This window comes from Carcharhinus amblyrhynchos, unplaced genomic scaffold (assembly GCF_965287045.1).
Source record: "Carcharhinus amblyrhynchos unplaced genomic scaffold, sCarAmb.v2.hapA scaffold_39, whole genome shotgun sequence".
NCBI lineage: Eukaryota > Metazoa > Chordata > Chondrichthyes > Carcharhiniformes > Carcharhinidae > Carcharhinus > Carcharhinus amblyrhynchos.
This window is the reverse complement of record NW_027649780.1, coordinates 1,798,225-1,812,875: the sequence shown is the minus strand read 5'-3', so window position 1 is coordinate 1,812,875 and position 14,651 is coordinate 1,798,225. Positions and strand designations below refer to the sequence as shown.

Here is a 14,651-nt window from a genome sequence, read left to right as displayed (position 1 = left end):
ACCAATCCATAGACCTATCTATAACCCCCAATCCCATTAAATCCCATATACTCATCCAGAAGTCTTTTAAAAGACCCCAGCGAGTTCCCCTCCACCACCACTGATGGCAGCCGATTCCATTCACTCACCACCCTCTGAGTGAAAAACTTACCCTTAACATCACCTCTGTACTTGCTTCCCTGCACCGTAAATCTGTGTCCTCTCGTAGCGACCATTTCAACCCGGGGAAATAGCCTCTGAGAATCCACCCTATCTATTCCTCTCAACATTTTATAAACCTCTATCAGGTCGCCTCTCAACCTTCGTCTCTCCAGGGAGTAGAGTCCCAGCTCCCTCAACCTATCCTCATAAGGCATGCCTCCCAATCCAGGCAACATCCTTGTAAATCTCCTCTGTACCGTTTCAATAGCTTCTACGTCCTTCCTATAGTTTGGCGACCAGAACTGCGCACAGTACTCCAAGTGGGGCCTGACAAGGGACTTATAAAGTTGCAGCATTACCTCCCGACTCCTAAACTCAATCCCTCGATTAATGAAGGCCAGTACACCATACGTCTTCTTGACCACATCCTCCACCTGCGAGGCCGATTTAAGAGTCCTGTGCACCCGGACCCCAAGATCCTTCTGCTCTTCAACGCTGCTAAGACCCCTGCCCTTGATAGTGTACTCGTTCATCCCATTGGTCCTGCCAAAATGGACCACTACACATTTATCCGCGTTGAAGTCCACCTGCCACTTCTCCGCCCAGTCTTGCATCCTATTTATGTCCTGCTGCAACTTCTGACATCCTTCCAGACCATCCACAACACTACCGACCTTCGTGTCATCGGCGAACTTACTGACCCATCCCTCCACTTCCTCATCTAGGTCATTTCTGAAAATGACAAACAGCAAGGGTCCTAGAACAGATCCCTGGGGCACTCCACTGGTGACTGACCTCCATGCAGAAAAAGACCCATCCACAGCCACTCTCTGCCTTCTCCAGGCAAGCCAGTTCTGGATCCACAAGGCCAAAGCCCCTTGGATCCCATGCCCTCTCACCTTGTCAAGAAGTCTTGCGTGGGGGACCTTATCAAACGCCTTGCTGAAGTCCATGTACACCACGTCCACTGCTCTTCCTTCGTCAATGTGTTCAGTCACATTTTCGAAGAACTCAACTATGCTCGTAAGGCACGACCTGCCCTTGACAAAACCATCACCATTCAGATAATAACCTTCCTTCCAGTTTTTGCCACCAGACTAAATAACCTCACAGTCATCCACATTATATTACATTCACCAACTCATTCAGCCTGCCCAAGTCACCCTGCAACATCTGACCATCCTCTTCATAGCACACACATAGTCACCAAGCTTGATGTGTTCTGCAAATTTGGAGATATTACATTGAATTTCTTCATCGAAATCATTAGTGTATATTGTAAATAGTTGGGATCCTAGCACTGAACAATGAGGTGCATGAGTCAATATCTGCCACTCTTTAAAAGAGCTGTCTATTCCCACTCTCTGTTTTGTGTCTGGCAGTTAGTTCTCTGTCCACATTACCCCCAATACCACGAGATTTGGTTCTCCTCACTAATCTCGTAGTTGGGACCTCGTCAATGTCTTTTGGAAATCCCTATACATAAAATTCACTGGTTCATCCTTGTACGCTCTGCAAGTCACGAACTTAAAAAAAAACACACACACAAGATTTGTCAATCTTGTGTGTGCTCTTTTAGTGAATCCACGCCGACTTGGAGGCAACCTATCACTGCTTTCCAAATCCTCAGTTGTTACATCCTTAATAACTGATGCCAGAATTTTTCCTCCTGCCAATGTCAAGCTAAAGCATAGTTCTCTGTTTTCTCTCTCCCAACTCTTTGAAAAAGTGAGGCTGCATTAACCCCCCTTCAATCCATTCGAACTCTCCCAGAATCTGTAGAATCCTGGAAAATGATCACCAGTGCGTTTACTATTTCTAGCGCCACGTCAAAGAGTTCTCTGAGATTCAGAACATCAGGCCCTTGGATCTTTCGGGTTTTAATTCCAGGAAATTCCAAAATACCATTCCCTGACTAATATCGATTTCCTTCAGCTCCTCCTTCATGCTAAACTCCATCTCCCTTAGAATTTATGGAAGTTGTTTTGTGTCCTCAATTAATACACCTGCAAAGTGTTTGTTCAGATGTTCTGTCATCTCTCTGTTGCCCGTATGACTTCATTTGATTCTAATGCAGGAACCACCCTTTGTCTCCAACAGTCTAATATTCCCCCATTTTGCATATCTATAGAACATATTGCAGTCAGCTTTTATGTTTTCCGCAAGCATGCTCTCCTCTTGTATTTTCCCCTTCTGAATTAAACCTCTTGTCCCATTCTGCGGAATGTTTAAGTTCTCCCAGTGCTCAGGTTTGCTGTTTTGGCTGACCAATTGTTATGCCTCTTCTTTCACTTTCAAGCTGTCCCTTTTTTCCCTTGCTATCCACGGTTGAACCATCTTCCCCGTTTTCCTCATACGCCTGAGAGGGATGTACAGTGGGTGAAGGTCATTCATGTGTCATTAAAATCTGTTATTTCCTGTCCACTATTAACCCCTTCAGTATCCTTTGCAAGCTTACCCTAGCCGGCATGGTAGCACAATGATTAACACAGCTGCTTCATAGCTCCAGTGACCTGGGTTTGATCGCCAACTTGGGTCACTGTCTGTGTGGAGTTTGCACCTTCTCCTTGTGGCTGCGTGGGTTTCCTCTGGGTGCTCCGATTTCCTCCCACAGTCCAATGATGTGCAGGTTAGGTTGGTTGGCCATGCTAAAATTGCCCTTTCGTGTTTTGAGATGTGTGCGTTAGAGGAATTAGAGAGTAAATGTGTAGGGATATGTAGGTAGGGCCGAGTGGGATTGTGGTCGGTGCAGACTCGATGGGCCAGATAGCTTCTTTCTTCACGATAGAGTTTCTATGATTCTCTGATAGCCAATGCACGTCTCGAACCATAAATGTTAGCTTTTCTTCATTTCAGGAAACCAGTCTCAGGATTAACAGTTCCGTTCGCCATTTTAATGAAGCGTTCTGCCATATTGTGGTCACACTTTTCCAAAGATCTCGAACCACAAGGTTGCAAGTTAACCACCTTTCGTTACACAATACCCAGCCTCCGATACCCTGCTCGCCAGTTGGTTCTTCGACATATTGTTCGAGAAATCCATCCTTATACTTTCGAGGAAATCCTCCTCCATCGCATTGTTACAAGTCTGTTGAGCGCAATCAATATTGGGCCGCAGGGCAGCACAGTGGTTAGCACTCCTGTTTCACAGCTCCAGGGACCTGGGTTCAATTCCCGGCTTGGGTCACTGTCTGTGTGGAGTTTGCACGCTCTCTCCGTGTCTGCGTGAGTGTGCTCCGGTTTCCTCCCACAGTCCAAAGATGTGTGTGTTAGGTTGATTGGCCATGCCATAAAAAATGCGTGACAATGTGAGTGAAGATAGCATTCAGCACAGGTTAAAGAGATGTGTATTGACTCCAGCCAGGACAGTTAGTGATATTTTGAAGCTCAGGCATTTCGTGGAGGTTACACATAGTGTGACATGAACCCAAGATTCCGGTTGAGGCCGTCCTCATGTGTGCGGAATTTGGCTATCAGTTTCTGCTCAGCGACTCTGTGCTGTCCTGAAGGCCGTCTTGGAGAATGCTTACCCGAAGATCAGAGGCCGAATGCCCGTGACCGCTGAAGTGTTTTGTCCTGCAATGTTCATTCATCCGTTGTCGTAGCATCTGCGTGGTCTCCCCAATGTACCATGCCTCGGGACATCCTTTCCTGCAGCGTATCAGGTAGACAACGTTGGCCGAGGTGTAAGAGTATGTGCCGTGTACCTGATGGATGGTGTTCTCACGTGAGATGATGGCATCCGTGTCGATGATCAGGCACATCTTAAAGAGGATGATGTGGCAGGGTTGTGTAGTGTCGTGGTCCCTGTTCTCCTGAAGACTGGGTAGTAGCTTGCTGTGGACAATTGTCTGTTTGAGGTTGTGTGGTTGTTTGAAGGCAACGAGTGGGCTTCTTACAAGACGATATGACACAGGAGCAGAATTAGGCTACTTGGCTTACACTGTGCCATCGAGCCTGCTCCGCCATTCAATCATGGCTGATATTTTCATCATCCCCATTCTCTTGCCTTTTCCTCATAACCCCCGACCCACTTCTTAACCAAGAACCTATTTATCTCTGCCTTAAAGATATTCAACGGCTTCTGCAGCAAAGTGTCCCAAAGATTCACCACTCTCTGGCTGAAGGAACACCTCCTCACGTCTGTCTTAAGAATCATCCCTTTAACCTAAGGTTGAACCCCTGCTCCTAGTTTTCCTTACTGGTAGAAACATCATCTCCACATTCATTCCATCCCGTCCTCGCAGTATCATGTAAGTTTCAATGTGATTCGCCCCTCATCCTTCAACACTCCAACTAATACAGACCCAGAGTTCTCAACCATTCCTCATACGTTAAGCTCTTCGTTCTGGGAACATTCTTGTGAACATCCTCCGGACCTTTTCCAAGGCCAGTACATCATTCCTTAGATAGGGGCCCAAAACTGCTCACAATACTCCAAATGGGTTCTGACAAGAGCCTCATCCAGCCTCAGTGCATGCCTGCTGTTCTGCTCGAGCCCTCTCGACATGAATGCTAACATTACATTTGCTTTCCTAACTACCAACTGAAACCTTCACGTTAAACTTACGAGAATTTTGAGCAAGGATTCCAAAGTCCCTTTGTGTTTCTGATTTCCTAAGTATTTCCCCATTTAGAAAATAGTCTATGATTCCATTTCTCCTTCCAAAGTGCAGACCCTTGCATATTTCTATGGGGCCGATCTTTCTGTGCATCTTTTTGTGGCCTCCCTGCGCATGTGGTAAGAATATTTTGTAATATGTTCCTGGACTGACAAGCTACAGGGACATATGAGGTATAAAAGCTGGAGACGACTAGATGTTTTCCGACACGGTCACACTACCTGTAACAAAACACATAATACATTTGCGCACTGTAATGGGAAAATGTAATGAAACTGCTTCATATGTGTAGCTCAGATTAATCGCAATAATCGTAGTAATCAGCCTTTATTTCCCACATCACTGTTAATAATTGCTACAAATCACCTTCAAGCAGGGAAGGGAGGAGAGATCTGGAGAGCTGTTGGAAAAAATAATAGAGATTAACCCCTGCTAATTGAAAACCAAATAATGTAGTGATTAAAATTGACGATGCACGTATGGAGAATAGACGGCTTGGAACAACTTCAGAGAGTTGGAGTTTTTTTTCATGCTGCTGGCCCTGAGTAATTGGTGACCAGTTCATTGGCTTGCAGCTCTCGAAGGAATGACTCCTTCCCAAATGCAGGTGGAAATCTGCAACTGAACCAATTGGCAAACAGCTGCCAGTTAAATCTTCGATTGTTTCGAAGTTTACTTTGCTGGACTTGACCACAGTTGGATTACTCTGCACCATTCTCCTTTCGTCAGGAAATTTCTATGTGTCCTATTTTGAAACAAAGGATCGAAAGGAAGATCTTTCTGATTAGATGAATTTGCTGTGAGGATAAGTGGAGCCTACGCTTTCTGAAGGATTGAAAATGAAGGATGATTACATTGAAAGGCAAAAATAAATAAATGGGTTGGGAGGACAAACAAGATAAATGGTTTGATATTCTCTTGTTTGAAGTTTGGTGCATCAAAAATTGAGGGTGACGGTCACTTCTGCTTAGGCTTTTAGGATTGTTAAGTAAAAAATCTTAACCCTGTTGCACATCTCAGTGCGTTTCTACCACAGAGACAAAGGTCACCACTTGGTCGCTAATCCTTGTTTCGTTGCTGTTGCTGGTTAAAATCCTGGAACTCCCTTTCTAACGTCACTATTTTTTCCTAATGCCATGCTACTCGACCAGGGCAGTGGGAAGGGAAAATCCCGCCCGATGTGTTCCAAATCCAGGTGGACTGCAACCGTTCTATAAGGTAACTCATCACCACCTCCTCAATGGCAGCAATGAATTCATCAATGCTGGCATACCCAGACACGCCCTTATCCGATGACCAACTTTTTTTTCCAGAAACATTGATTGAATTCGTATTCGGAAGGAGAGATATTCAGGAACTAAAGGAACCAAATGATGGGTGCAGCTTAAGTCCCTGATTTGTAAAAGCATTTCAATAAACTGTTTCTTCATGTTTACATTGTAGCTTCTCATCCTTACGAAATTGTGTCCCAGAAATTGATGAAATTTTCAGTTATCCGCTTAACCATCTTATCCTATTTCATACATTAGTTTCTGCAGGTCTCTGTTCAGGTCCCTCTGAGCCTGAATTCCATTCAGAACACTTTGTTTAATTATTTTCATCGTCCCTCATTCTTCCTACCAAAAACTGACACTTCAAACGTCTCTACAATGAATTCCTCCCGCCACTTGACTACGCATTCCAAACAATATTGCTAGATGCTCTTCAGCTCACGTGTTGTCCATTTAAAAATGTCACAATATTTTGTTGTTGCACAATCTACCTATTTCAAAATTCAGTCTAATTAAATCACATTCTAAGTCCATAGTAAATGCCAGGGGAAACAGTCGGTCTGGAATATGTTACTTGGAAAATCTACTGTATACCTTCCTCCAGTGATAGTAATCACTGATGTCAGACTGAACGCCGCTATACAAGGAATAACCAATCTTTGAAATGACCTTTTAGAAAACCAATTCTCTTATTGGCACTGAGATTGCTAAGGACGAGTGATCACGAGAACTAATTAACTCACTTATTGTTCATGGCTGAAGTTTATCCAAATTATATAATCCTGGCATTAATAATAACATTGAAACGATTGGGACGCCCATGCCCAGTATTGGCTCTTTCCTCGTTTATCTTGTCACAGATTGATAAGAAGTCTAGCTTTCATACACTTCCCATTCTGTCTATGGCCACCTTATTGAGGGACGGAGGCTTTCTTCATTACTAAGGTATGATCACCTGACGTCTCAATGCAATTTTTTTTTCTGAGGTTTGGCCACTCCAGTTGTATTCACGTCCCTTGGAGTGTCACAATTCTTAAATTCCTCAATAAAATAATCAGTTTCTGCCTGAAAATCTGAAAGTGAATCATGTCCAGGCACAACCAAAATTTGTACTCATTGTACGATTCTAGGAATCGAAATGAAGTTGTCAGGGTCAGAGTTTATTATTTTTGATTGATGAATGTTGCAGGAACGTGAGTCAATGAATGGAAGTCCAGTGAAAGACGGCATTATCCCCGAGCACAAATGTGTTGACTTGTACATTTTCTCTATGGATATTTCTTTTTCTTCAGCTGTTATTTGTTTTTTTTAAAAAAAAATACTGATAGCTGGTGCTGTGGTATGAAATATCATGCGATAGTAAAAGATGCTATATATGTATGGATTATTTATGTATGTGCTATATATATATATCCAACCAATGCGGGTCAGTGACATTCACCGCAATATGCAGCGGGATTTCGCCCCGATGTCACTAATAACCTGCGGTTCTGTATCATAAGGAACTAAAACAAGGAACTGATTCTCTCCTTCCAACTAGATGCGCTTATCACTGCTTTCATGTCACCAACCGATAAGAAAACATGTACCTCCATTTTAGTCACAGCCCAAATTGTCTTTATTTATGAAGAAACACAGTTTGCTTGCGCTTCATACAGAGTGAACCAATGTCTTGCAACTCAGTCTATGCTATTTTCAGACCGTGTCACTTAGATGGCGTTATCTCAGCTATATTGCTGGGCGCGCCAATATACTTATTCGGTTCCTCTTCAATTTCTCAGACAGAAATTGCTGTAAAAGCGAGTGACCGTGAAGAATAAATTGCGGGGCAGGGAACTGAAAATACCCCTTTGTAAACATCTCAGTTCCGCATTTTTTTTTTCTTGCCAAGTAGTTGACAATATTGTACAACATACTTCACATCTTAACTGAAACAAACAGTCAGCAAGGGTCTAAAAGTGGATTAGTCGGACGTATAGATTAATGAGTGTTTAAATATTTGTATCTATAAAAATCAGTCAAAGAATTGGAAAGAATGCATCGCAGTAGAATCAGACAATACCAATTCAACATGTTTTCAATTCCATCAGTTGTCTGATTCTGATATCTATGGACATGAGGCAGGTGATTGCTCACCCATGCTCAGTGATGTGAAAGTAACTTGCATGCGCGCTAATTTTCACTTACTGATACAATTACAGTTTTTTTAACCGAAAGGCTGCATCACAAATCAGTGTCTTTGAGTAACGAGTCGATGATAAATGTGATTATTAAATACTATGACTGTTTGTCCATCAACTAACCTCAATTCAGCTGCATTGATTGACGTACAATTATAAAGAAGTAGCGATGCAGAATTTATGAATTATTTCATAATTGTAATTTTCAGCTCACATGAAATGGAACATAAAATATGTAAATTGGGGACGAAACCGCCCCTTGTTGATTTGTTGTAACACCTGCAACTTAGACTGATATTTCCGGTGAACCATGTAATTTGGGAGGTCGGGGCAGGTGGTGCGGTGTTGTGAGGTTCGCACAGATGGACAACAAGCAGAAAGCAAAGAAACGTGCAATGCAGTGGTATCACGACTGACATTCCCAAGAGTTGGCATATGAATAATAATGGCTAAACGGCTCATGATGTAAACTCTGTTAAATTCTAGTGAGGTGTTGCTTTGGCGAATGATGAGCGAGAAAACTGTGGGTAACGTGAAAAGATCCAGTTTAAAGAGGGAGCAAGGACACCCAGCCTGGGGATTCTCACAGTCAAAAGCAAAGCCTGGTGATAAAATAAGAAGCGTTTTCATAAAACAAGCGCGAACTTTAGTTTTATTAATAAAGACATCGACTACAGAACTCAAGAAAGTTCTAGCAAACCTTCAATAAAACATGATAATGTATCCCCTTGCGGATTTTGTTCAGGCCCAGGTACCACACTTTAAGAAGAAGGCCACATTCTTGAAAGTGATATTTAGTAGGGACTGTGGATATCAGTTCTGTTGAGAAAATGGAACAAAAATCTTCTTATAAACATCAAGGCAAATAGAATTCAAGATGAGTTCAAAACGAATTGGTCATGGTTTTGAATTGTTGTAGTAAAAGGTGAGACCACTCAAGCCTGTCAGTTTCAGACAACAACGTCTATAAGACACGCAAAAGCTAGACAGAGAGAGAGAGAAACGTACAATCTGTTAAAATGCTTTTCCATTGCACAGGGCTTGTAACACATTAATAGCACTTGTCTCCCTTCTATTCGCAAAGATTTTCTCAATAAGTTATTTAACTAGCCATACTGTTCAGTCAGTGGATATTCCCATTATCTCACAACCTGATGTTATCGCCTTCTCTTGGTTGTTGTCCTCCAGTTTCTCACAATCATCTGTTTTGTCCTGTTCAACCATTGATGAATGTGAAAGCTGTTATTGTTATAACTGCTGGGTCAGCCGTCCCTGGAGATATCATTGGTCAAGGTTTCAATTACCCAAGTAGAATTCGGTTAATTTCCCATGATGCCAAGATGGAACTCGCATAACTGCGTTTGTCCATTCTGAAATCATTAATGCAACATTTAACATTAATCTTCAGGATTTTAAAATTTATATCCTGCTTCAGTCCTCCTTCCGGACCCTTGATCAAGTTCTTCCTGTCCCAGTGGGGAGATTCGCAGGCTTTGTCCATACCAGTGGTTTGAGGGATCACAATGGAATCTAGCGGGCTTCGGATCTGTTGCTCTACTTTTCTCTCACGATTTTCCCAAGTCAAAAGGACGTCTCCGATTCAAAATTATATTAATGTGAAAAATTGGCATTTTTTTTCCTATTTGTTCTACTCACTAGGAGGGGTCGTGCAAAAATCGTTGTATCACCTTTATTAGCCACCATTGCCATCTCCATCGCTTGAGGTACGATCAGACTCTTGTAACAGCAAACACGGAGTCTGTAATACAGGATTGTAACAGACGCAGCTGTCACTGCCATCATTCTTATTTCTCAACAGTAATACTATATTTCGCCACCTTGACTCGATTTCTCTCTGAGCATTCAAATTCCCTGGGTTCAGCTGTGGCAAGATTTATTTGCACCCGTTCCCTCGTGATTGTTTGTAACTTCATTGCAGTGTTAATACCAGCCTTCTTGTGACTGATAAAAAATGATCATTATGTACCATCAATCCTGTTGTGGTCATGGACTACTGCACCACTGGCCAAGTTAATTGTTTAATGTACATTTCCAATTTGGACGCATCCCTCATGCAGTGAAGGACCAAGTCACAAGATACATTTCCAAAAAAAATTCAGCCATTGGCAAACGGAAATGTGGTTACGATCACCTTCATACACTTCACAGAGGAACCTTGCCCTGCCCGTCAGAAATAAAGACCGTGTAGGAGGAAGTCTTGACTGTCTTAAAGGCATCTTCAAGCGGGCTAATCAACATCACAATGGCAGAATCTTTTTGATGTGTTTCAGCACTTTCTACGAGCAGATGAATGGCCTACTCCTGCTTCAATGTCTGATGGTTCTGTCTGATCAGTGCATTGAAAGTACACATTGCAGTCTGAAATAATCACGGATACAATAAGCAATAACTCCATATTTGGAAAGGAGAACAGAATTCATGTGCAATGCCTTGTTATAAACAGGTGAGTGCACCAAGCGAAGTCCTGCTGAAAACTTGAATTCTTGACAATATTCTTCAATCTTCATATGTCAGCAATAAGTTCCCGATGCGACCAGCAAGTCTCAGAACTTCTCGGAAGCTCACAAAGGCCAATACCTGCAGTAGGTATGAGCCCCCAGCAGATGGTGAGCTCTTTCATCTTAGAGTCTCTGTAATTCAGAAGGAGGCCATTCGGCCCCACAACTCTGCGCCACCCTGGACACATTCACAAAAACATTTATCCCATTCATCATCCTGGCACTAGGTTCAACTGAGCATGGGCAATCATTCTAACCCGCACGTTGTTGCACTGTGGGAGGAAACAGGAGCACCCGCAGCAAACTCACGCAGACACAGGGAAAAGATACAAAATCGACATGGACAGTGACCAAGGCTGAAATTGAAACTTGGTCCCTGCGCAGCAGTGCTAACCATTCTGTCAGTGTGCCGCGCACGGCATCACAAGACACTGAAAGAGGGTTGAGGAGATTCGGGGTTAAATACAATTCTTTATTTCCCATGACATGAAAGAATGAGTTAAACAATGACATCCGTTAGATTCAGAGAAAAATCCTTCCCGAGGATTGTGAATTTAATACTTGCATTGATAATTGTCTCCCTGCTAATAAATGTGTCAGTTTCCGGCAAACTGTTCCATTGCATTCCGATCTAACAGGGAACAAAGAACAAAGAAAATTACAGAACAGGAACAGACCCTTCGGCTCTCCAAGCCTGCACCGACCATGCTCCTGTGCTGAACTAAAACTGCCTCTCCTTCCGGTGACTATATCTATTTATTCCCATCCTATTCATGCATTTGTCGAAGCGCCCCTTAAACGTCACTACCATATCTGCTTCCACTTCCCCGGCAGCAAGTTCCAGGCACTCACCACCCACTGTGTAAAAGACTTAACTCGTACATATCCTTTAAATCTTGCCTCTCACACCTTAAAGCTATGCCCCCCGAGTAATTGACTCTTCCACCCTGAGAAAAAGATTCTGACTATCCACTCTGTCCATCCCCCTCATAATCTTATAGACTTCTATCTGGTCACCCCTCAACCTCCGTTGTTCCAGTGATTGCAAGCCAAGTTTCTCCAACCTCTCCTCATAGCTATTGCCCTCCATACCAGGCAGCATTCTGGTAAATCTTTTCTGTACCCTCGCCAAAGTTTCCACATCCATCAGGTAGTGTTGTGACCAGAATTGAACACTGTATTCCAAGTGTGGCATAATTAATGTGCTATAAAGCTGCAACATTTCTTGCCTTTTTTTTAATCCAATGCCCCGGCCGATGAAGGCAAGTATGCCACATGCTATATTATTCACCTTGTCCACCTGCATGCCACTCTCAGTGACGTGTGCAGCTGTACACCCAGATCCTTCTGCCTTTCAATTATCGTAAGGATTTTGTCATTTATACTATATTTTCCAAATTATTAGACCTTCCAAAATTCTCGGCCTTTTGGCTAAGATCAAGTGTAGTATCGACGTGCTGCGCTTGATTGAATTCATTAGTTTACATTTCAGCTTGTTTGAAGCAATTTTTAAAAGCGGCATCTTGGCCTTTTGGCTAAGATGCTAATGAGATCAAGCCTTGGAGGAGGTGTTATGTCTTCTCCAATCTGCTTGGATCATGTAGATCAAGCCCAGGAGGTGAGAGCCCTGTCTTGTCAGCTTGGATTGGGAATGTCTCAACTTGCTGAGACTTTAAATTGGGCTTCATTGGATTGAATTGGGATAAAAACAAAAAAAAGACCTTCCAAAATTCATTAACTCACATTGGTGACTAGTGGAGTGCCCCAGGGGTCGGTGCTGGGGCCTCAGCTATTTACCATTTATATAGATGATCTGGAGGAGGGAACCGCATGTATGGTGTCGAAATTTCCTGATGACACCAAGATTGGTGGAACGTCAAATTGTGCGGAGGGTGTGGAGAGTCTGCAGAAGGATCTAGATAGGCTGGGAGAATGGACCAGGAACTGGCAAATGGAATTTAATGTTGGCAAATGTGAGGTTGTCCACTTTGGTAGGAATAATGCTAGGAAGGACGATTATTTTCGTGGCGAAAAACTGCAGCATGCGACGGTGCAGACGGACCTCGGGGTCCTTGTGAATGAGTCGCAAAAAGCCAGCCTGCAGGTGCAGCAGGTGGTCAGGAAGGCTAATGGGATGCTGGCCTTCATAGCGAGGGGGATTGAATCTAAAAGTAGGGAGGTCTTGCTACAGCTGTATGGGGCACTGGTGAGGCCGCAGCTGGAGTGCTGTGTGCAGTTTTGGTCGCCGCACTTACGCAAGGATATTTTGGCCTTGGAGGGAGTGCAGAGGAGGTTTACGAGGCTGATTCCGGAGTTGAGGGGGTTGAACTATGAAGAGAGGCTGAATAAACTAGGCTTGTACTCGTTAGAGTTTAGAAGAATGAGGGGAGACCTCATTGAGACGTATAAGATGTTGAATGGGATGGATAGGATAGAGGTGGAGAGACTCTTCCCGCTCAGAAAGGACACTAGGACTCGAGGGCACAGCCTCAGGATAAAGGGGGGGGCGGTTTAGAATGGGGTTGAGGACGAACTTCGACACTCAAAGGGTGGTGAATCTCTGGAATTCTCTGCCCGTTGAAGTGGTGGAGGCTGCCTCGCTCAATATTTTTAAGGCGCGGGTTGATAGGTTTTTGATAGGCAAGGGGATTAATGGTTCTGGGGAGAGGGCGGGAATGTGGAACTGAGCCACGACAGATCAGCCATGATCTTATTGAATGGTGGGGCAGGCTCGAAGGGCTAGATGGCCTACTCCTGCTCCTATTTCTTATGTTCTTATTTTCTTATGTTCTTATTTGTCCGGATTAAACTCCATTTGCCATCTCTCTGTTCAAGTCTCCAACTGATCGATATCTGGCTGTCTCCTTTGATGGTCCGTATCTCCATCTGCAATTCAACCAACCTTTCTGTCACCTACAAACTTACTAATCAAACCAATTACATTTTCCTCCAAATCATTTACATATATTACAAACGGAAAAGGTCCCAGCACTGATCCCTGAGGAATGTCACTGGTCATAGCCTTCCAAGCAGAAATGCACCGTTCCACTGATACCCTCTGCCTTCTATTACTGACTTAAAGTCCAACAGGTTTATTTGCAGCAAATGTCACTAGCTTTCGGAACAGGCTGTTCCTTCATCAAGTTCCTTAGCCAAGTTCTGCAGACATGAGGACGGCCTCAACCGGGATCTTAGGTTCATGTCACACTATTTGTAACCCCCACAACTTGCCTGGACTTGCAAAATCTCACTAACTTTCCTGTCTGGAAACAATACACATCTTTTTAACCTGTGCTAATGCTCTCTCCACTCACATTGTCTGTACCTTTCAGACTTGATTCGTTATAAAGGTTCACATTCTAAGCAGTATTCATGCAAATTGAGTTTATGTCATTGTGCCCTGTATATGATCAGAACTCCCACCCACATGACGAAGAAACAGCCTGTTCTGAAAGCTAGTGGTGATTGCTGCAAATAAACCTGTAGGACTTTAAGCTGCTGTTGTGAGACTTCTTACTGTTTTTACCCCAGTCCAACGCCAACATCTCCACATCATTTCTATCACTGAGCCAGTTCTGTACCCATTTTGCCAGCTCACCACTGATCCCGTTCTACTTCACATTCGGAACCGATCTGCCATGAGGGAACTTGTCAAAGACCTCATTGTTCTCTGGAGCAGTGTACTGGTGGCTGGTGAGTGTAAACTGCGAGTGTACTATGTTTTTTTAAAATTGCATTGCTGGGTTGTTGGTTTTTTTTCCCTTTGTGCTTTCCATCGAGGGTCCTAGGCGCAAGGGCTGTTGGGAAGGGAGTGAGGGAGTATCAAAACAAAGCCACAGTAGATAGTGGGCAGCAGAGTGAGGTGGGTGCTGAGTGAGTTTTGCAAGGGCTTTTGGCTCACAGGGCTTTAGGCGAGGC

At 43.6% G+C, this 14,651-nt stretch overlaps 1 non-coding gene across 1 annotated transcript; it reads left to right on the top strand.

Moving 5' to 3' along the window:
* Positions 1–12,144: 12,144 nt before the first annotated feature.
* Positions 12,145–12,342, top strand: LOC145335656 (U2 spliceosomal RNA). The gene has a single exon (XR_013885289.1). It is a non-coding gene; the product is annotated as a U2 spliceosomal RNA (small nuclear RNA).
* The last annotated feature ends 2,309 nt before the right edge of the window (positions 12,343–14,651 follow it).